Source organism: Maylandia zebra, linkage group LG2 (genome assembly GCF_041146795.1).
Source record: "Maylandia zebra isolate NMK-2024a linkage group LG2, Mzebra_GT3a, whole genome shotgun sequence".
In the NCBI taxonomy this organism is placed as follows: domain Eukaryota; kingdom Metazoa; phylum Chordata; class Actinopteri; order Cichliformes; family Cichlidae; genus Maylandia; species Maylandia zebra.
In genome coordinates this window covers 10,943,226-10,964,776 of record NC_135168.1, presented here as the reverse complement: position 1 = coordinate 10,964,776, position 21,551 = coordinate 10,943,226, and the positions used below count along the sequence as shown (strand labels likewise).

Below are 21,551 nucleotides of genomic sequence, written 5' to 3'. Positions count from 1 at the left end.
GTGTGATGCTAAAATTAGCAGGGAAAAAACCACGGAGAGCACGTCAGGGATGACGAGAAAGTGACAGGAGAAAATCCGTCCCGGTCAACCACCCAAACATCAATAACGGGAACCTTATACAGCGCTTCCCTATACACGTCGAACTCCCGCAGGCACAAAGACATTACGGAGGCTATCACTTATCACCTGACCAAAGATATGGCTCCATCAACACTGTGCAAAACGAGGGATTTAGGAAAACGATCAACACCCTAGACAAACGCTACACAGTGCCGTCCCGCAACTATTTTTCTATTGTCGCACTACCTGCTCTGTACACGCAGCGTCGAGCAACGGTGGAGACGGAATTTCAAGCAGGACAACATTTTGCTGCAACAACAAAACGTGAGACATTTGTTGTTTTATGTTTATTTATTGTTATGAGAGAATCATGATCTCAATTCTAAGCCAAAAAATCGTGATTCTCATTTTATGCAAAATCGTGCAGCCCTAACATTAACAGAAAACTATTGTTTCACCAGAGAAACAAACATGAAGAGTGTTAGATTATTCTGTTATTATATGTTACCTTATATATGTAATCAAAGTAGTTGAATTAGAATACTGCTGTAGATCATATTATACCCTTTAATATAGAGTGTGTGAGCTGTATGTAGTTTAGTTCTCATTATACTTTTGAGTTAACAGAACATATTCACATATTAGTTCATTAGATAAATGTGCATCACTCTGTATCCTTGATCTGCTGGGAATGTGTTACACTGTTTTCTTGACATGCTTAATTGTTGAATCATGAAGAGAAGGTTGTAAGCAGGAGACTCTGTGTCTAAAGACAGGGAAGATAGATAGACCACATTCCACACCCCCACCTTACAGAAAGCAGAGAAACAACTGCCGAGGTCATAACTTAGGCGCTGTAACAGAGAAAGAATGTGATGTTTTGGCTTTTACGACTAGCTGGGGGCCACTAGAGACTATAAAAAGCTGAGCAACCCGTCACCATTTTGAGACATGTGCCTGACCCTCTGGTAGCATCTCTCCCGTCCGGACGTTGTAATGCTCTGACTGTTGAATTGTATGGAAATAAATGATTGTTGATTGAGCATTGATACACCGAGTATTGTCCCTCCTTCAGCCCAAAGATTCAAAGAATTGGGAGATTTCAACAAGAGAGAGAGAGAGAGACAATAACAGCTACCAAACAGTAGTCATAATTCGTCACACAATGAGAAAAGGACAAATCAACAAGTAACAATATTAAAATCTGTAACATAATGTATTGTTTGGAGTTTAGTCTGACTGGTTCAGGATGACCTGCCATTATCCAATCACACGTCTGCTTACCTGCATCTTTTCTCTTTTTTCTAACCTGAGCACCTGATGGCTTTGAACTTTTGTTGTCCATCTTCCATTGGTTTGAATTTTGCGCTCCAGTACAAACACAAATCCCCCAACCCGAGGATCAGCACAATTAACCTAACAGACCTACACCTTAGTTCACAGATTCACTTTGTCTAAGGTTGATTTCTGGGATTTCACACAACCCAGGATTCAGATCGTGAATCCATGATGGGCTTGGATTTACATCATTATAAATGAAATGCGCTCTACTTGGCAGCCGGCCCCGCCCCTTTTGATGGGTTGTGTGAGACTTTAAATCATCAAACTGTAAATTATAAATTTAAATTGTTATTGATCCTTTACCCCGAGTCCTAAAGTGTAGATTTATTTTCTTACTCTTCTTATATTTATTGTTTGTTTACTTGCACCGCTGTAACTGCAGCCTCGTCGTCTCGTCTCTCTATATGCTGGACTGTCTGTAGCGGAGATGACAATAAAGTTTACTTTGACTTCAGCAGCGCGCAGGCGCACCAAGGGCTCTCGCGCTCACTTTAAAGAATTTAGAAAAAACATCGGTGCAGATTATAAGTCTGTATCATAATATCTGTTTGCTGTGTTGTTTTTATTTTGTTTTGCGAGTTGGTTATTAGATGCCGCTCCAGCCAGCCAGACTCCCCGCCGCCCCGCCCTCTCCTCCCTGTGCCGCCAGCAGCAGGCGCACCTCGCAAACGGAGGGCGCCCTTACTCCCAGCAAATGGCTGATAGAAAACCGATCGGTGCCTATGAATTTCCCAATATGCGCTGGCTCTGGAGAGCCCCGCCTTTAACGCTCTTCTCTCACAGAGAGCAACAGAAAACTTGGAAAAACTCCAGATTGACTGAACTCAGTTCAAAGTTACCTTGACACCTTTAGATGTGAGACGTAGTGATGGTCCGCTTGAAGCTGACGCTCCGGTGCGTGTGTCAGAAAGATCAACGCGCTGCTTCAGAAGCACCGTGTCGAGGCTTGATTCGTTTGGCCAGAGTCACGTGATCAGTGACGTCTGAAGCTTCGTTTAGAACGTACCTTTTTTTAAATCGAACTTTATTGAAACACAATGAGTATACAACATACAAACAGATGAAGTTTACAAAAGAACAGAACATGAACATACAGAACCAGGAGTAAAAAAATTATGATATGAGTAGGCGAAAAAAATCAACATATTGTAACGTGCAGTGGAGATGAAGCCAGCCGCGGAGGTGTGCAGGTGGATAGCAAATGAGCAACAGCTTCTGACTTTCCAAAAAGTACTCATTTATTTACAATATCAAAAATAAAAGTGTTACCTCTACCACACATTACTAAAGAGCACACTAGTCCGCGTACACACGGGAGCATCCATTACAGGAGGAGTGCGAAGAAGAACAAAAAGGGGGTGACACCAGTCGTGAGACAGGAGGCGCCGCCATGTGGTGATACACTGCATTACAATAGCAACTGTTACATAGTCCCCCCCTGGTGAGAAAAAGGCTGTCCTCAGCCGTACACAGCTGAAAAAGCACACACCACACCTAACAGTACCCTATACATAGAGGTTACAGCTAAGATTGGTGCACACACACAGGGCAAAAGACCATTTAAAAATGAAATTGGTGAAAATAAGACGAATATGTACAGTGGAAAATCAGTTTTCTTAGTTTTTTTCACTTTTTTCTTTTGTTCTTTTTTTTGTTCCTAAGTAAATGCCAAGAATGAACCTTAACGCACAAAAGAGCCATAAAACTGGATTAAGTAGAGCAAACAAAAACATCTACATATCATGACTCAAAGTAGCAATGCAACAAGACAGCATCAAACAGGTTTAACCAAAACATTTCACTTCAGATCAAGCCTGGTTGTGTGAAAATCATTAGTCCATCTTTTGTTGCTCCAGCCAGACGTAACTCTGGGGCAACGTCTGGGCCTGAGATTGTAATGTCCACCAGCAGCTGGGTGCTGGACAGATCTGGGTGAAACACTCTCTGGAACAGCGCCCACACCAGAAGAAGAGTCAATGTCCGGTAAATCAAAGGGGAATGGCTCAGAGTCAATGTCAGTGTCTGCAGGGGGGCCAGGGTGGGCCTGAGAGTCAGAGTTCAGACCCTCTGCGGTCTCTCTCTCAGCAGGCAATGAAACAGAATGTTCTTTGGAAGTGAGAGAGTCCCAGGTATGGAACGGTTGCATGTTCACAACATGATAAACACCTGCATCCACACCGGAGTCCACCCAAGTGAGCCTGTAATTAACATCACTGAGTCTCTGAGATACACACAATGGTCCCTGAAACAGTGGTGCAAGTTTAGCAGTAAAGTTAGACTGAGCGTCTGACCTGGGGTGCGTCTTAACTCTCACAAGGTCACCAACACGAAACGTGGCATGTCGATGTCTGAAGTCTAGGGATGGGTATTGATAAGATTTTAACGATTCCGATTCCATTTTCGATTCTGTTTAACGATTCGATTCTTTATCGATTCTCTTATCGATTCTTTTTTTATTTTTTAAAAAGGAGAACACTAAGGTCGATTAGCTTAGAACTTTGTTTTATATCTTCTCTTTGAACAAGATAGAAATTTAGGAGTGACATGGCCTTACAAACCCAACAGTGAGATCTTAAGAGATCAAGCCTACGGCTCTTCAATGGGGTGTCACAGGGTCCCCAGGAAAAAAAATTGTAAATGTAAAATAATAAAATAAATATTCTTCTGTAGCAATAACAAAGTATAACATAAATTGTTCTGTGGCAATTACACAAGAATATCCAGTAATGTCCCTGCCTACAATTAAACACATTCACTTACCAAAAATCGGGGGCATCTGCTGTGGCAAATGGGTTCAAGCCTTTGACCACAAACTTAGACACTGCTCGGTGACATTCGTCTATCCTGGCCTGAAAGGAGACGCTACCGGTAGACTGCAGCGAGAACTGCCAGCGAGCGCTAGCCAGACTCTGTCTGTCTCTCTCATCATGGTCACCTACATGTACAGTAATGGCAGGTCTTGTAATAAGGCAGATCGCGCTAACATAATATGCACTGTTAGTTGATTATTTACCTGCCGCATTAACGGGAGAGGACGTGCAAACGTTACCGCTGCTGCTGGGTTGAGAGTCACGAGTCCGGAGCGGAATTAAAAACACGTGTCATCGCGTGTTTTGTGAGCAAATGCTTTTGCATATTCGTAGTGTTTCCTCCCTTAAATGCAATATCTACTTTGCAAGTTGCCCTGTTGTCATCGGTTCTCATAAAGTATAATCAAACTTTTGAGCGTTTGAGCCGCTTAGGCGCCGTGTTTCCTGCCAGGTAAATGACACTCCGCAACGTGGTGACGTCATTCGGGGCGACTGGAATCGATAAGGGAATCGTTTGCAAAAATGGCAAACGATTCCAAGGAATTGAAACAGTGGGAACCGGTTCTCAACAAGAACCGGTTTTCGATACCCATCCCTACTCAAGTCATAGTAATGTTTTTGTCTGTCATGGCTATAGTCCAAAGCTGCTTTGGCGTGGTCGTGAGCTTCCTGCATGGAGGCTCTCAGAGTCTCAGGGTAAGGCACACCCGGTTCATCAACACCTGCTGTAGAAGGCTGAGTGATAAGGTCAAGCGGGGTGTCTAACTCACGACCATAAAGCATCATGGCAGGAGTCATACCTGTACTGTCATGGGGGGCGGTGCGCAGAGCAAAGCAAATCTGAGGGAGAAACTTGTCCCATGATGTGTGCTTATCACCTACATAAGCGCGGATTGCAGTTTTCAGAGTCCGGTTGACGCGTTCAGTAGCATTTGTCTGAGGGTGATATACCGTAGTGAGTCTGTGCACCGAGCCTAAGGCAGAAACAACATGTTCAAAAAGCTCACTCACAAAAGGAGACCCTCTGTCAGAAATGAGGTAAGTGGGTGTACCATGCCTAGCAAAAATGTCAGTGACGAATTTACCAGCTGCTACCTGAGATGTAGCTTCTTTGACAGCACTGGCTTCAACACATTTAGTCAAATAGTCAACAAACATGATTAAATAAGCATTACCAGTGGGGGTGCGGGGAAGTGGCCCAACAAAATCCACACCCACATACTCCCAGGGTTTCTGGGGGACAATGGGAACCATAAGACCGGCTGCTTTTTTCTGACTTGGCTTGGTGAGTTGGCACACTGAGCATGAAATCACATAGCGTTTCACATCAGCTGCCATTTTGGGCCAGAAAAACCTAAAACGCAGTCTAGCCAATGTCTTAGAAACACCCAAGTGACCTGCTGTGGGGTGGTCATGGTAATAGTCCAGCAAGGTGCCTCTCATGGAAGTAGGGGCAAACAGTTTCAGCTCTTTCAAAGGGTGCAAAGCACATGTGGACTTCGGTTCTCTGTGATACAAAAGAGAGTCATACACAACATACTGTAACAAGGTGGCATTGTCCGAGCTGTTCAGAGAGTCTGCTTCAATGTCTCTGAGGAGTGGACCTGTGACATGATCGTCTAACTGCAGCTGCCTCAATTGTGAACGGTCAGCCAGAATGACGGGGGGCAGAGTACGAATGTCCAGGCTGCCCATAACAGCATGATCTGGTAAAAGATCAGTCGGCCTGTCACAGGTCAGAGGCAAAGGGTTGCGTGACAGTGCGTCAGGAACTTTGTTCTGTGCACCAGGTTTGTGCACTATTGTGAAATCAAAGTCCTGCAAACGAAGTGACCAGCGGGCGAGTCGGCCCGTTGGGTTTTGACGAGACATGAGCCACCTGAGACTGTTGTGGTCAGTGAAGATAGTAACATGAACACCTTCAACATATGGGCGGAAGTGTTCCAGAGCCCATATCACAGCGAGGCACTCCTTCTCTGAAGTGCAGTAGGGGAGTTCAGCTTTGTGAAGGGAGCGACTAGCAAAAGCCACAACGTACTCACGACCCTTGTCATCCTTTTGCATCAACACTGCCCCAAGACCAATGTCACATGCATCGGCGTGAATGGAAAAGGGATGGTTGAAGTCTGGAAATGACAGGATCGGGGCTGATGTGACATGATCCTTCAAAGTGTCCATGGCCCTTCGACAGCTGTCGTCCCAGTGGAAAGCATTGTCCTTTCTGGTGATGGCGTGAAGAGGTTCAGCATGGCGGGCATAATTCTGAATGAAGCGTCGATAATAGCCAGTCAAGCCAAGGAACTGACGGACGTGTTTCACTGAGGTTGGGGTATCAAACTCCTTAACCGCCTTTACTTTGTCCGGATCGGGCTTAACACCTGATGATGTTATGCGGTACCCGAGAAAGGTGAATTCATCGAGGCAGAATTGGCACTTTTTGAGCTTCAATGACAAGCCAGCAGCCTGGAGTCTGCCCAGCACCTCCTCAAGATCCACTAAGTGCTGTTCAAAGGTAGGTGAGGCGATAACAATGTCATCCAGGTAGACTGCGCACGTTTTGCAAATGAGGCCAGCAAGCACAGAGTTCATGAGTCTCTGAAAAGTTGCAGGTGCGTTGCAGAGCCCAAAGGGCAGCACCCGAAACTGGAAGAGACCGCAGTGAGAGATGAAGGCAGTTTTAGGCTTCGAGTCCTCTGCTACAGCAACCTGCCAATAGCCTCGCGCTAAGTCCAATGTCGAGACAAACTTTCCTCTTGCCAGAAAGTCCAAAGACTCATCTACACGAGGCAGGGGATAAGAGTCTTTTCGGGTAACTTGATTGAGCCCTCGAAAGTCCACACAAAACCTTGGTTCCGTGGCCGCTCTATTTACAATGACTACAGGAGCTGCCCAAGGGCTTGTGGAAAGTTCAATGATGTTGTCCTTCAACATTTTTTGCACTTGTTCTTCAATCACACGTTTCTTAGCAGGTGACGTGCGATAGGGTGGGAGATTGACAGGTGTTGCATTGCCAGTCTCTATGGCGTGCTCAGTGAGAGCCGTTCGACCAAGTTGACCATCAAACAAGGAGCTAAACTTGCTGAGCAGATTTAGTAAAGCATCCTTGTTGTTCTCTGAGAGACTTGCTTCAGACAGTTTGGCTGTTAAGTCTGAGCGAACCAAGTCCAAAGACATCAGTGTTCCAGGTGAATGTGAGTAATCATTTTGAAGGTCCTCTTCATTGTCTGCGAGTGGGCAGGGGATGTCCTCAATGTAGACTGTTCTAGTGGGAATGTGAATAGAAACAGAAGCTCTTGCCATAAAATCCATTCCCAGAATGAAAGGAGAGGACAAATCTGGTATTATGGCAAAACGCTGGTAAAAGTTCTTGTTCATGAATCCAATATTGAGCCAAATAACACCAACAGGGATACAGGGAGCATTATTGGCGAGGTTAAGTGCAGGACCATTCCACTCACTTGTGTTTCTAGGGTAAGAGTCATTTACTTGAATGAGATCTGTTCGTACAGCCGAGAGGGAAGCACCTGTGTCGAGGGTAGCATCCACAGATGAAGCATTGAAGTTCACTTTCGTTCTTAGTGGGGTATTCCAGTGGACTTGTGAAAAATTGTCTTCCAAGTGTCCAAGACTGTGTCCACCCTGTAGTGAATCGGGCGTGTGAGGCTCCGTTAGTAACTGGGGGTAGGTTGGCCTCTGTGAAATGAACACGATCCAAAATTCCTCTCAGGATGCGTTCTTGGTTGTCGGAGGGCAGAAAAACTGTCTTAAACAGTTGACAGAATTGAGCCCATGATGTGATGTGGGAGCTCAGTGCCTTGAACCATTTCCAGTAGGGGTGCAACGATACACAAAATTCACGGTTCGGTTCGATACTTTGGTGTCACGGTTCGATATTTTTTCGATACAAAAAAAATGTTCATGCCTTTTTAATTTGTCATTTATTAAAATTATAAATATATATTTTAACACAAAAGTACAGTTTTTAAATTTAACCCTAACCCTTGTGCGTGTTGTTTTTTAGCTCGTCATATTGCAGCCACAGAAATTCTTTTGTCCATGAAACCATAAAGCTGCACTTTCTTTTTGCCTTATAGTCTGATTTGTCATAACTTCTCCGTTTTGTGGTAAGCTTTTCTTTGGCTGTCACTTCTTCACCCTGACCTGTCTTATTTGGCTCAGCAGAACTAAAATATATATCTGTCTGTGAAGGTTCTCAGTCATCCAGGTCATCGTAGTGAAATATATATCCTGCCGCACTCACATAAGCTCAGCGATTCTCTGCGCGATCAACCTCTCACATGTTTAAGCTGCGGGAGATTTCACTTGTCATGTTTGCATAGTAAGCTAACAATTAATAAGACGATGTCAGAGGAATTGGTGCACAAATTATCATCACTCACAGATCAGTGCTGTCGCTCTCTATACACAGTTCGCACGATTGCAAAGTGAAAGCAAAAAAACAAGCGCAAATTCAAACACGATTTCAATATGTCACATATTGACAGTGGCTCACCCAATGACATAATTACCCAGCTACATTTCTGAAAGAATGCAAAAGCATTGACATATATTTTTCCTTCCTACAATAGCCCGACAGGCAGGGCAGAGATAGCCCCGGGACGTCGGGCTAGCAATATTGCGAGCCCTGTATTGAGGAATCACTCATCTTTGGAAAAGAGAGTTTATTACAGAGAAATGTCTCTTTCCAAAATAAAAGCTATACTATCCGCTTCTTCTGGGCTATATTCTCAGCAGCATATTAAACATATCAGGTCTCCATAAGGAGAATCCTGTGCTAACAGCTGTCTAAATGACTCGGCTAAAGTTTGTAGCATGCATGCTTGTTGTTTTTGTCTTTGCACTAGGATGATGTCGGTGTAAATGTGCAGTCATATTCGTTGTGTTCCCACTAGTGCTTTCAGGTTAATCTCGTTGAAATAACCTTAACGCCACAACACGGCAAATCTCCGTTAACGAGCTACCCTATACAGAGGGGCTAGACGGCCAACACGTTAACGAGCTAACTGTGCTAACACACTAGCTCCCACCCATGTAATTGAGCATTGCATGGCACATCCAACATACTGTTTTACTTTAGTCCATGACTCGCTTACCTTCAGGGTCATACGTCACATGAAAACCAAAATAATTCCAAACGCCAGATCTGAATGAGGGTGGGGAGGTCCAATTCTGTCTTGCTAGCTTGCCCTGCGCTCTTCCTTCTGACCATGCTGTCTGTGTTGAGTGCTCAGTGAATCTGCGTTCGACTACTCCGCCTAGGCTGCACTCTCGAGCCTAGGCGGAGTAGTCAAATGCAGATTCACTGAGCGCTCAACACAGACAGCATCGTCAGAAGGAAAGTTGATAAAATAAATTACAAATTTTGTATTGTTCTTTTTTTTTTCTCCCCTTTGGTTTTCTTTCTTTCTCTCCCCCTCTTTCTTTCATTCTTTCCCCCTGTCCTATCCCACAGTCATGTCTGTCCCGTTTGCAACTGAAAATAAAATAAATTCATAATTATAATAAAGGTCAATCAAATGGACCAATATGATGATCCACTTAAAATAAATCCTCTTGGCATCTTTCTTGGCCTCAAGACAACAATTCTGATGGCTATAGATCCAAACGGGACACAAAAAAAAAAAAAAAAAAAATTGAACAAAAATTTTATTGTTCGATACATATGCGTACCGAACCGAAAGCACTGTATCGAACGGTTCAATATCGATACGAATATCGTTGCACCACTAATTTCCAGGGCTCTTTTGCAAGAAAGTGTGGCAGTTCATTTAGCAATTGCCCATCAGTTAGGTTCAATGAGGCTTTGTATATGCCAACTGTATTTAACCAGTCCTCAGGTTGCACTTTTCCGTCCCCAGCATACACAGGAGGCTCCAGCTTTGCGTGATGTAAAGCTGCCGCAATCACTCTGGAAGTGCTGCTGAGTTCAACTGAGTGAGATGGGAGGAAAGGATTTGTAGGTTGAAATGGGTTGCTGGGCAGGAACGGATTGGTACTGTTGGTGGGTTCAGTTTTGTCCATCACATGAACATGAGGTGTCGATGTGGCCATTGGGAAAACAGGAGACTGTGGGACTGCAGGAGGGGGAGAGTTCCCCGTTGTGAGTTGGTCCCACTGCCTTAGTAAACTCTGCTGTATGTTCAGTGAGTCACGTAAACAATCACTAAGCTTATTCACCTCAGTTCTTAACTCCACCACTTGTTGGCTAAGGCTAGGAGTCACATTTTCAACTATCTGGCACATAGGTAACGAGGTAAGTTCCATGTCTGAGTCAGAGTCGTCTGGGCAGTGTGCCATTGCGATTTCAAAAAAATTAAGCCGCTCCAGGGCACAGCGCAGTTATTGATATAGCAGTAAAAGAGTCAGTTAGGTCAGACTAGAAAGACAAAACTGCAAAAATGCGTTCAAGATTAAATTTAGAAAAACCACATATAAAATTTCGCCCAACAACTGAAATTAGACTGGAGTGATCAGAACCATGTTATTACAATAGCATGTCTGCAACACTAGAGCTCAATGCAAGATTAGTTTTAAGTCGTTTCGTTATACTGAGCCGAAGACCAGCACCAACGGTTGTAGTCGGCCAAGCTATCACTTACATGTGCTACAGTCAGTCTCAGCAGAGGGAAAGGGGAATGAAAAGCCAGCAGAAATGTTCATGTCCAGGCTCTCCACAGAAGAATTAATCCTTAGAAGACGAAACCAACAACAAATAACAAATCCACGGAGTCCATTCACGTCGCGGAGTCAGCTTCTCTCTTTTTCTTTCTCCCAAGCGGAGCAGCGGCACATCACGGTATCCAGAAATTAGTCGGGTCCAACCTGAGCTGAGGCTGCGGCCATGGCTGGAGAAAACGTCCGAGCGTCCGCAAAACTGGGGGGATTTCCGAGACAGTTCACGTGCTAGAAGAGAAGAATCCTCGGCGGGATGCAAAAATCGTCTGAAGTCCAAGGGGAAAAAGTTCGGGCGCCAGTTGTAACGTGCAGTGGAGATGAAGCCAGCCGCAGTGTGCAGGTGGATAGCGAATGAGCAACAGCTTCTGACTTTCCAAAAAGTACTCATTTATTTACAATATCAAAAATAAAAGTGCTACCTCTACCACACATTACTGAAGAGCACACTAGTCCGCGTACACACGGGAGCATCCATTACAGGAGGAGTGCGAAGAAGAACAAAAAGGGGGTGACACCAGTCGTGAGACAGGAGGCGCCGCCATGTGGTGATACACTGCATTACAATAGCAACTGTTACAATATAAATATTGTTCTGAGAGGCTTTTTGTTGGTTGAGTCTGAAATTGATTGTATGTACAATTCATATCCTTATAAAACGGCAGAAATATGGTGTTTTATTAATAAACTTACATTTATGGATATAAAATAGCTAAAAGTATTAACAAATATTTTATTAAAAAAAACATTTATCATTCTTCCTGGGGAACTTAAAGAAAAAGAATAAAACATTTTCCATCGTAAAGAAAACTCCCTTAAAATATGGACAATAACAAAACTGCTAAATTCTTCCAGAATCTCTGTGTAGAGGAACCAAAAGAGATGTGCCACAGTTTCTGGATGATCCCCACAGAAAGTTCAATTAGTATTTATGTCTCTTTTAAATGTTACCATATAGTGACTGGCTGGGTCACATTTATGAAGAATTTTATATGAGATTTCCTTCACCTTGTTCACAATTAGATATTTATGGGATCATCCAGACTGTCTTCCAGGTGATATCTGGAACATGTCGGTTCCAGTAAGATATTCTATATATGGGAGAGACATGATATCTTCTTGGAATAAACTACGTATTCTCTTATTGCTGTTACCAAGTTCCTGTGAAAAGCAGATTTTTCCCACTGCTGACTCAGCTGGATCAGGGAGAGTGACTGAGGCAGATATTGAGCTGTCAGTGTTTTTATATAACATTAAAGTCCCTGAGGGTATGGCACCAAGCACCATTGAGAATTCCCCAACACTGTTTGACAAGTTTGACGAGCATCTTGACTTTTGGTCTTTGGATGTTAACAGTCCTGGATATGTGACTTCTTGTTTAACAGAAATGTTACAGAGAGCATTTGCAGTGCAGCCTTTAATTGGTAGTAATTCACATTTTTTTAGATTTCGACATAAAGCAGATGCCTCAGAGAAATCACTAATAACACTAAGGGCTGGACGGATTTGATTTGCATTCTTCAAGAAGAGTGTGGTGTCATCAGCTAGCTGGCTGATGATGAGCTCCTTATCAGCTGTGCTGATTCCTTGTATAACAGGTCAAATCTCGGGGTGGAGTCTTAATCATTTTAATTGAGCTATTGCCATTCGTGTACAAGGTTTTGATAGCTTTACAGAAAAATGCCAAATTTTTCCAAAGAGTGGAAAATAAATTGATGTTCAATTGTATCAAAAGCCTTTTAAAAATCCAGGAAGAGAATGAAGCTATAGTCAGATACCAAATCAGAGTAATCAAGTAGATCTAAAACCAGTCTCATGTTCTTAGAAAGGTGTCTGTTTCTCATAAAGCCTGATTGTGTCTCATCCATAATTGTGTCCAAGAACTCTTTCATTCTGTTAGCAAGTACTAAAGCCATAATCTCATAGTCATCATTGAGCAGACAGATGGGTCTCCAATTATCAATAAGAAGTAAGTCTTTGTTTGGCTTTGGAATAAGTGTTATGAGACCCTGAGTAAGAGTAGGAGGGAGGATGTTATTCTCTACACTTCCTATGAAAAGCTGCAGTAAGAACGGAGCCAGGAGATTCGAAAATGATTCATAAAACTCTGCAGTTAAACCATCTGTGCCGGGAGATTTGTTGGCCTTAAGTGCAGAAATAGGATTACAAACGTCCTCCACAGTCAGAGGGCTGTCACAGTGACTTCTATCTTCCACAACAATAGTTTTTAGGTTTTTAATATTATTGAGAAACAGCGTTGAGACATATATATATATATATATTCTACTTTTCTAAATGATTGACTATTTCAATGGAGAACCTAAATGACACGGACCCGTGTTTGTTATTACATATCTCTATTTTGAATGTGACAAGTCTATCATTGCCTGTTATTCATAGGTATTAACAGAGTTTTTGGCCTTTTTTTCCTCTATAACAGTTAATTGACTCTTTACAGTGGCCTGCTATGGTTAATAATAACATGTTCAGTCATGAGTGAAATCAAAGCTTTTCTTCACTTTAGCATTTAACATTCCCAACAATATAATGTGATACCTTAATTAAAACACAGCTAATAAAACACAATTTTCTTAATGCAACCATCAGTGACTCAACATTAGCAACCAAAGGGTTCAGTCTGCAGCTCACACTCATGTGAAGCTACAGCCTCCCCCTTTAGTCTCTGTCATCCTTCTGCTCCTGCACAAACAAAGCAAGACAAAACCTCCACCCTTCTTCTACAGGCTGGGTGAATTGTTGTGGACATTCACTAATCCTAAAGTCGGCACCGTTTTTGTCTCAGTATCAAGTCAGTAAAACTTTTAGTCGTCAGTCCATCACAGTCACATGCATACATCCACACACATTCATACCAGATATTGCTGATAATGGAGTCTCACGCGCAGCCTATTCGAGCCTCCATCACCAGCAAGATGACGTCATCATTTTAAAGGAAAACAGCTCCTTGTTTTTGGACTGGATTGACTCACTGCAATCCTTTTAGGCTCAGGACTTCTCATGTGATCAATGTCACATATAAGTGAATTTCTCCCAAGCCCATTATAATCATGGAGAAAAACACTTTGCCACTGTTTCCAGTAAGAATATTTTATAGCGCTTTAAAGTTCAACCTCTCAGGTCTGGATTAAAGAGCTGATTTGTTAAATCGGGAACTCACAAAATACCAAAATATCACCACCGGTGGATCACACCTCTCAGATGTTCTTATCTCAGTGCACTGTAACAAAAGCACAAACAAACGCAACCAATAAAATACTAATAAAGTAACAAATACTGGGGCCCATTGCAAACATGTCCAAGCATAAAACCATCTTTCTCTCTCTTAGAGAAAGAAAACAATCCAAACCTCACTGATAAAATCAACCTAGTGTCAAGCAAAACCCAAAAATCAACCAAAACTTCACCAGAAAGTTTTCCTCCCTCCCGGGACAATATTGTGCAGGAATACAGGCACCGTAACTCCTTTTGCACTGACAAAAACATGTTGGATTTACTTGATTCAATAGTGGACACTGGTTGCACACAAAGGTTTTGCTTTGGCAGAAACTTAAACAACTGAGTTAAATCAACACAACCTTTTCATATTCAGTAAACCTGCATGTTGTGTTCATAAAACACGATTGAAACATGTTCAGATGGAGTAAGTTGAGCTCCTGGAACATTTTAATCCTTCAATTGAAACTGAATGGGTCTACAACAACTACCATCCTCCTATCTCTATCCTGGTTGCAGCAGGGCTGGGAAATAACCCTGAAGTGATAGGTTACCAGGCAGGGTACACCCTGGACAGCTCACCAGTCTATCAGATAGAAACACACAGCCGTTTACATTCATGGATAATTTAGCCCAGGACCTTCTTACTGTGGAGCAACAGCACTAACCAGCATGCCAACAATGGAGGAAATACAGGAAAGCTATGATTTCCTGTATTTGAGGCAGAATTCTTTTGTTCTTGCCCTTGACAGGTTAATCCACAATAAATAGCAACAGCATGCATGTGGTGTGTGTGTCGTTGTCTGCCTCTTATAACTCCAGTGATTTTCCTGTAGTTTGAAATCTTATGCGGTGTTGACACAATAATTTGTTGTAAACCAGGAAATTCCCAACTGTGGTAGAAAGCACAGCTTAGCCTTAGCAAATGTTCAAAGAAAAGTCGTCACTTCCTGATTTCTGCTTCACTGATAAATATTGTCACACTGGGGTTTTTGCAAATGATATCAGTGAGCACTGTGTGGCAGCTGGAGTCAGACAACTGAAGCTCCCACAATCAAGACCACAAACAGCTTTCAAAGGAGATTTGAAGCTTTTCTGGCAGCAAGCTTCATGATTTATGGGACTGGAACTGGAACAGAAACTACCTGATCACCAATGGTGAGCTGGCATGGAATTATTTTTATGACATTTTATCAAAGTTATAAATAAGCATGCCCATTAACACATAGTGAGTGAGCATGTTGTCTTCCCACGCAGTGAACAGCGGATGCTAATGTTTTTGTCACTTTTTACAGAGTCAAACTCAAAGTAAGGTCAGTGCTTCCACGCTTTAAACGCTGCACGCTCACACTCTCTCCACACTCGATAGATTATCCATTGTTCATCTGCACACAGCTGCGGTTTTAGTAACGCAGTAACGCAGCATGCTTACGGGAAAGTAACAGTAATCTAATTACCTTTTTTGCAATAGTAATCCCTCACTTTACTCGTTTCTTGGAAAAAGTAATCGGATTACTGCCCATCTCTGGTTGGAGCTGTGCACTTGTGGGTTCAACCTTGTGTACACGTTTATCTTTGCTGTGTGTACTTGTACCTCTGAGTGGAAGCTGAACTCTTGAGTTCGAGTATCGAAGCATCAGCTGTGACGTTAAAGTCCAAACAGCTCGTTCATTTGACGTGCAAATGAACGAAGGTAACGCCGTTTTCATGTGGATGTGTCACTGAGACACTTTCCACATCCACAGCTCACAAAATGGGAAAACTATAGAAGTATAACAATGAAGAAGTTACTATGTTACGGGTCCCAAGGATGAAGACCTCGATGACAAATATGTTACCTGTAAAAGCAGGTGAAGAGCAGAGTAAGGAAGACACGATGCGTCTCTGCTTTCCTCCAGAACGTGTCTGAGTCTGATTTATTTCACACAAATAAATGCTATAAAACACTAAACATGAGCTTTCAACATACTGTTCAGCTGGTTCCTCATTCACATCAATTACATTTACTTATTTCACAACATCAGTGAAATATACTCTTTTTAACTGGTTCAGTTTCTCAAGTTCACACTTCTTTCCATAACAGCTACATCCTTTTATCATATCAATAAACACATCACATTGTCTTCTGCAGTGTCTTACTGGCTAAACAGTTCTATTCAATAACAGCATTGGTAAATACATTACATTTGTTCCCTCCAGTAATTTACTGGCAAAATCACTATTTAGTGCATCATGAAACACAGCTTGTTGAATCAACCCATGAATGCCTCTGTTAGCTACACAGAGTTGCTCAGAGTGCTTGTGTTACACTAGCTAATCTACTCAGTCACTTTAACAGAACTATTAACATTCACATCTCACAGAACTGATTTGATTGGAGCATTACAACACGTTTGCACAGAGCATAGGAGCGCACTGACTCTGCTTCACGAGCGCTCCACCTAACGAGCGGGCTCGCGGTGCGGTCGCGCGGGACACTCCTCTGGTTTTCTCCCGTGTTTACATATAAATAACTTTGGCGGACCGCCTTAACTCTCCCATTCACATTAACGTGGGTAACCATGGTGACAATAAACAACATTTTCGGTGCGAGCACCGTGTACCGACCTGTAAAAGCAGGTGAAGAGCAGAGTAAGGAAGACACGATGCGTCTCTGCTTTCCTCCAGAACGTGTCTGAGGAAGCAGCGGAAGGTGGGCTCCACTTACTGCACCCCGAAACCCCGGAGCAAGCACCAAAGTTCCGCCCTCACTGCTTTCTAACATAAAATGAATCCCTGTTACATGGATTTTCTATCCTCTTAAAGAAACTGAAAATAAATACATATAGCAATGAAAAATGTCCCGTTACATGAGTGTTTTACACAAAATAATATTAATGTGGTCATTCCCTCACAGGGGTGCCACAACTACACTGCTGTTTTGACAGAGACACAGTGTGTTTATCTAACTTGGCTGAAGCCAAAGTTCTCCAGACAAATTCAGTCTGTTTCTGCCAAGTGTGAACTCACTGGATGAGCGCCAGATACACAGAATCAAAAAGGGATAAATTACTTTTCTTATGTCATGTTCCCGTCACAAACTGGCTCAAGGAGAGGGGAAGCAGGAGTCCACAGATGAAATGTTCCTATAAATAAAGTGGAATTTATTCAAACTTTACCAAAACTTCAACACATCAAATACAAGCAGTTCAGCAGGGAGTGGATGTGTGTTGCATGTGCCAGGTGGATGCAGAGAGAGGCCAGGGCCACGTTCAAACCTGAACACGCTGCACAGTGTTTTGTTCCATTTGTTAGGGATGAATGAAATGCGTCCTTGAAAGGATGTGTGCAGTCACCAGTGGGCGTGGAAGCATGTGCGCCCTCATTTGGTGGGTGTGCAAGAAAAGTCATCCTGTCACACAGCAATGCCTACATAAATCACACCACTCTGCTTAAAATAATAATGTTTAGTGAAGCAGGTGAAGCAAAGGGCTGCTTTTAATAGGCTGGGAGACCCAGGTGTGCTGCTTTAGCTGCTGAGCCTCTTATGACAGAACAGCGGAGAGTGGTAAGAAGGGAGGAGGGGGTCTGGCTGTGTTTGTGAACGATAGATGGTGTAACTCTGGGCATTTCTCTATCAAAGAGACGCTATGCTGTAAGGACATTGAGCTGCTAGAGGTTAGCATGAGACCGTACTATCTACCACGAGAGTTTACACACGTGATTATGATAGCTGTGTATGTCCCGCCCTCTGCTAACGCTGCAGCAGCCTGTGAGGTCCTGCACACTGTAACCAGCAGACTCCAAACACAGCACCCTCAGGCCCTTTTCCTGATCTCTGGGGACTTTAAAGATGATGTAACCATTTAATTATGGTTACATAATTAATTATGTAATTAATTATGCAAAATGCAAAACGCTCAGCTGTGTCTCCAATCAAAGCTCTGTAACTTCAGAGGTGATGTTCATATGTTGACTAATGGTTTTCTTTCATTTTTGATGTACTGCAGAATATTTGTATAAAATCCAGGCCAGGAAAATCTCCTTCATGTGTTTCTGTGTTTTGTCTTCAGCTACGTTGACACAAAGGCCTCTGCTGTGACGCTCACACCTTTGATAAAGTCTGGAGAGTGTCAGCTTCCTGTTTATAGATACAAAAATATGTAATGTTGTGAACTCTGGCCGCAGCGGCGCAAGAAAAAGGAGAATTACGGGAAGCACTCACAACAGGTAAAATCCAAATAACAAAGTAAAGTACGATAAAATAAAAAACAACAAAAGAACAACACAATATACTTCCCCGTACTGTTACTGCTAACCTCTGTTAACCTAGTAACTCTTACCTTCTAACTGACAGCTGGTCAATAAACGAGCTCCATAAACGCTCCATATTCACCTTTACATGGAATATAAAGGGAAAAGAAGAAACACAGTGCTGTGTCAGCGTTAGACATATAGATATATCCTTGCTTTTAATACATTTGAAGGTGGGTGGGAGAGGTGCTTCTCCGCGTAGTCTACGGTCTCTTTGGGATCGCTAAAGCTTTTCCTCACATCACCATGGGTCACTAACGGCTTTGCAGGGTATAGCAGTCTGTACCTGACGCCGGTCATCCCACGTAGTCTTCCTCTCATATTTGCAAATGCGGCTCTGCGTTTCCAACAGAGGGAGGGAAATCTGGGAGGATGTTTATTTTAAAAACCCTTATACATCAGGTTCTTGTTCTCTGCAGCTTTCAGCAGAATCTCCTCACCAATGTGGTAGTAGTGCAATCTCAAGATGATGGGCCGAGGAAGATGACTTTGTTTGGGACGCTGGCGATTCGCTCTATGTGCTCGATCGATGAGTGGCTTCTCCTGGAGAGATAGCGCCTCCGCCAACAGGTGTGAACCAACTCAGTCATCTTGGGTCCCTCTGTGCCTTCTGGTATTCCTGCAGTTCTTAAATTATTCCTCCTGGAGTGCCTCAAGAGCTCCACATCTCTCATCTAACTTCTTTACCTCCGCAGACAAACGCTCCACAGTGGCCTGGAGAGTGGCGATGGTGTCAGAGTGGTTCGAGGCACAGTCCTGCAGTTCAGTCAAAGTGTTATCATGCCTGGCCACGTCGCTTTTTATGTCCGAAATTGAGGGCTGGATGCTCTGGTTCAAGGATGATATCTCGCCTCCTATGGTGGTAGAAATCTCTAATATGCAAGTGTCCAGTGCTAGTTAGTTAGTTCTAGTGGTTAGTGGGGCTTTATTTGATGATTCTAGTGTGTGTTACATTGTTGTCATATTGTTGAGTCGCAGAGCTGTACAGTGTTACAGTTTCTGTAGAGTCTGGTATAAGGAACTCAGATCCCTCTGTGAATAATGTTCACTGAAACTGATCTGTAGTTAATGAACTAGTCAGGATTTACACTAGAGAATGTTTCTGCCATTACATGGCCTGTATTTGTAGAGCGCTTTACTCGTCCCTAAGGACCCCAAAGTGCTTTTTTGCCCAAGGACACAACGACCGAGACTGTCCAAGCCGGGGCTCGAACCGGCAACCTTCCGATTACAAGACGAGCTGCCAACTCTTGAGCCACGATCGGCCCACATATTGTTGTCTTTTGTTGCAGACACCAAGTGTTGAGATCCTGTCTCAACCTCCTACATTCTTCCAGCAGGTTACACATTATTTTTTGTATTTGGAATCAAATATATGTGTCAGTTGGGCCTAGTGCAGGGGTCAGCAACCTTTAACACCCAAAGAGCCTTTTGGACCCGGTTTCCACGCAAAGGGTCAGGGTTCGGGAAAACACTGGGAGCCGCAAATACTTTGTGACATCTAAAATGAAGATAACACTGTGTATATTGTTTTTACCTTTATGCTTTGTGTGAACAACTACAGTGTGTTGCTTATGAAATCCATGAAGTGCTACAGAGAAAATTACATTTGATTTATGTAATGAACACATTTTGAGCTCTTAAAGAAATATAACAAAGGAAAGCTGAACTACAATGATCCATGTAGCAAACACAAACTGTTATATCGCCTTTGGGCTTTTGGAGCCTTGACCTGACTTTTAAAAAATAATTGGAAAAAAGCTCTATGCTGCTACAAAATGAAAAATAGATGTTTGCAAAATTCTGCCTAAGTATGTATTTTATGCTGACATAATGTGGATCCGAAGATCCATAACTGGCCTACCTGGGGCTGAAAGTCTCCATAAATGCAGGCGTTTCGGCGGCTACACCGGCTTCCACGAGTGTGACGCTTATTTTGAGAAAATAATAGAATATAAATGTATTTTTATATTTCAATATCACAATAATCTTCCAATGTAGAACTACAAGTTAAAAAAGAAGTAACATAAATCAAATCCACTTCAGCTAAATACTTCTCATTTATTTCCATCTTACATGCTGTGACTGCAGCCATTCCCACATCTCTGTGAATGGGACTCATGGACATGGATCAGTGGTTGTTGATCAATGGTCCTGAGAATCTGCATAATTAAGATGAAGGAACGGAGCTCCCAGCCCATCGTTCCTGCAGCTGCTTTCAGTCTTTATGCAAATGTCCTGTTTGTAAGACTGAAACCTGCAGCTGAGACTGAAGACGTCACCTGATGATGACGACACGTTTCTCCCACAAAACGCTGCGTCCAGATGAACAGAAGCAACAGACTCACTTTCCTGGATGATTGAGATGCATCAAGACTTCATTGTGTGTTACTTCTCATTCAGCACAGACACATTATTCCTGTTAGGTCATGTCAGCTGTCACTCAGTACAAGCACAACTGTGAACAACACAAACTTCTCTTCAATGTGTCACAGAAACACTAAGTGTGAGAGCCTGTATGACACACAGGACAGACTGTAAGCTCTGCTGGCTGCACAGCACTTTGTAGCAGTTTTCCAACATGTCCTCCACCCGTGATGTCAGTGGTGGGACCCCAGTCACAGCACTCAGCACCACCTCCTTTAAATGGATTTTATAGCAGTTCCTCCCGTTACTCGGTGCAACGCTTCTTAAATGTGTTTTTGCAGGATAAAACACAGCAGGTGGTGTAGAGAGGACGTCAGCTGACGGAGCAGAGGGAGGCAGACTGTGGATAAATGACAGAGTGAGAGGAGAGCAACCATGACAGAAGCACAGGTGTGGCAGATAGAAGTGGCTTTATAGACACTTATTGTCAGTCCTCGTGCATGCTGTGGAAATAAGTGTCTGTGTCATGAGGTGACATGTGAGCTTATCTTTGGTCAATAAAGCTGAACGACCAGTTTTCACTTTGCTTGTTACGCTTGTTTAGTGACGTCTGGGTTTCTGTGGAGCCCGAATTTTGATGAGTTCTGGTGAAATCATCTGAGATCATCTGAGCATCGGTGAAGAGTCAGCAGAGAAAGTGTGGGACAGAAGTTTGCTTTGGACACATGGACTGAAATCAAAAAGTAACAAACA

At 43.0% G+C, this 21,551-nt stretch overlaps 1 protein-coding gene across 1 annotated transcript in view; it reads right to left on the bottom strand.

Moving 5' to 3' along the window:
• Positions 1 to 11,320, bottom strand: part of LOC143420788 (uncharacterized) — a 178,950-nt gene extending 167,630 nt beyond the window's left edge. Inside the window, exon 1 of the mRNA XM_076889062.1 lies at positions 10,832 to 11,320. The gene's annotated coding sequence lies outside the window, so the exon portion shown is untranslated. The remainder of the gene's footprint in view (positions 1 to 10,831) is intronic.
• Positions 11,321 to 21,551: the final 10,231 nt, after the last annotated feature.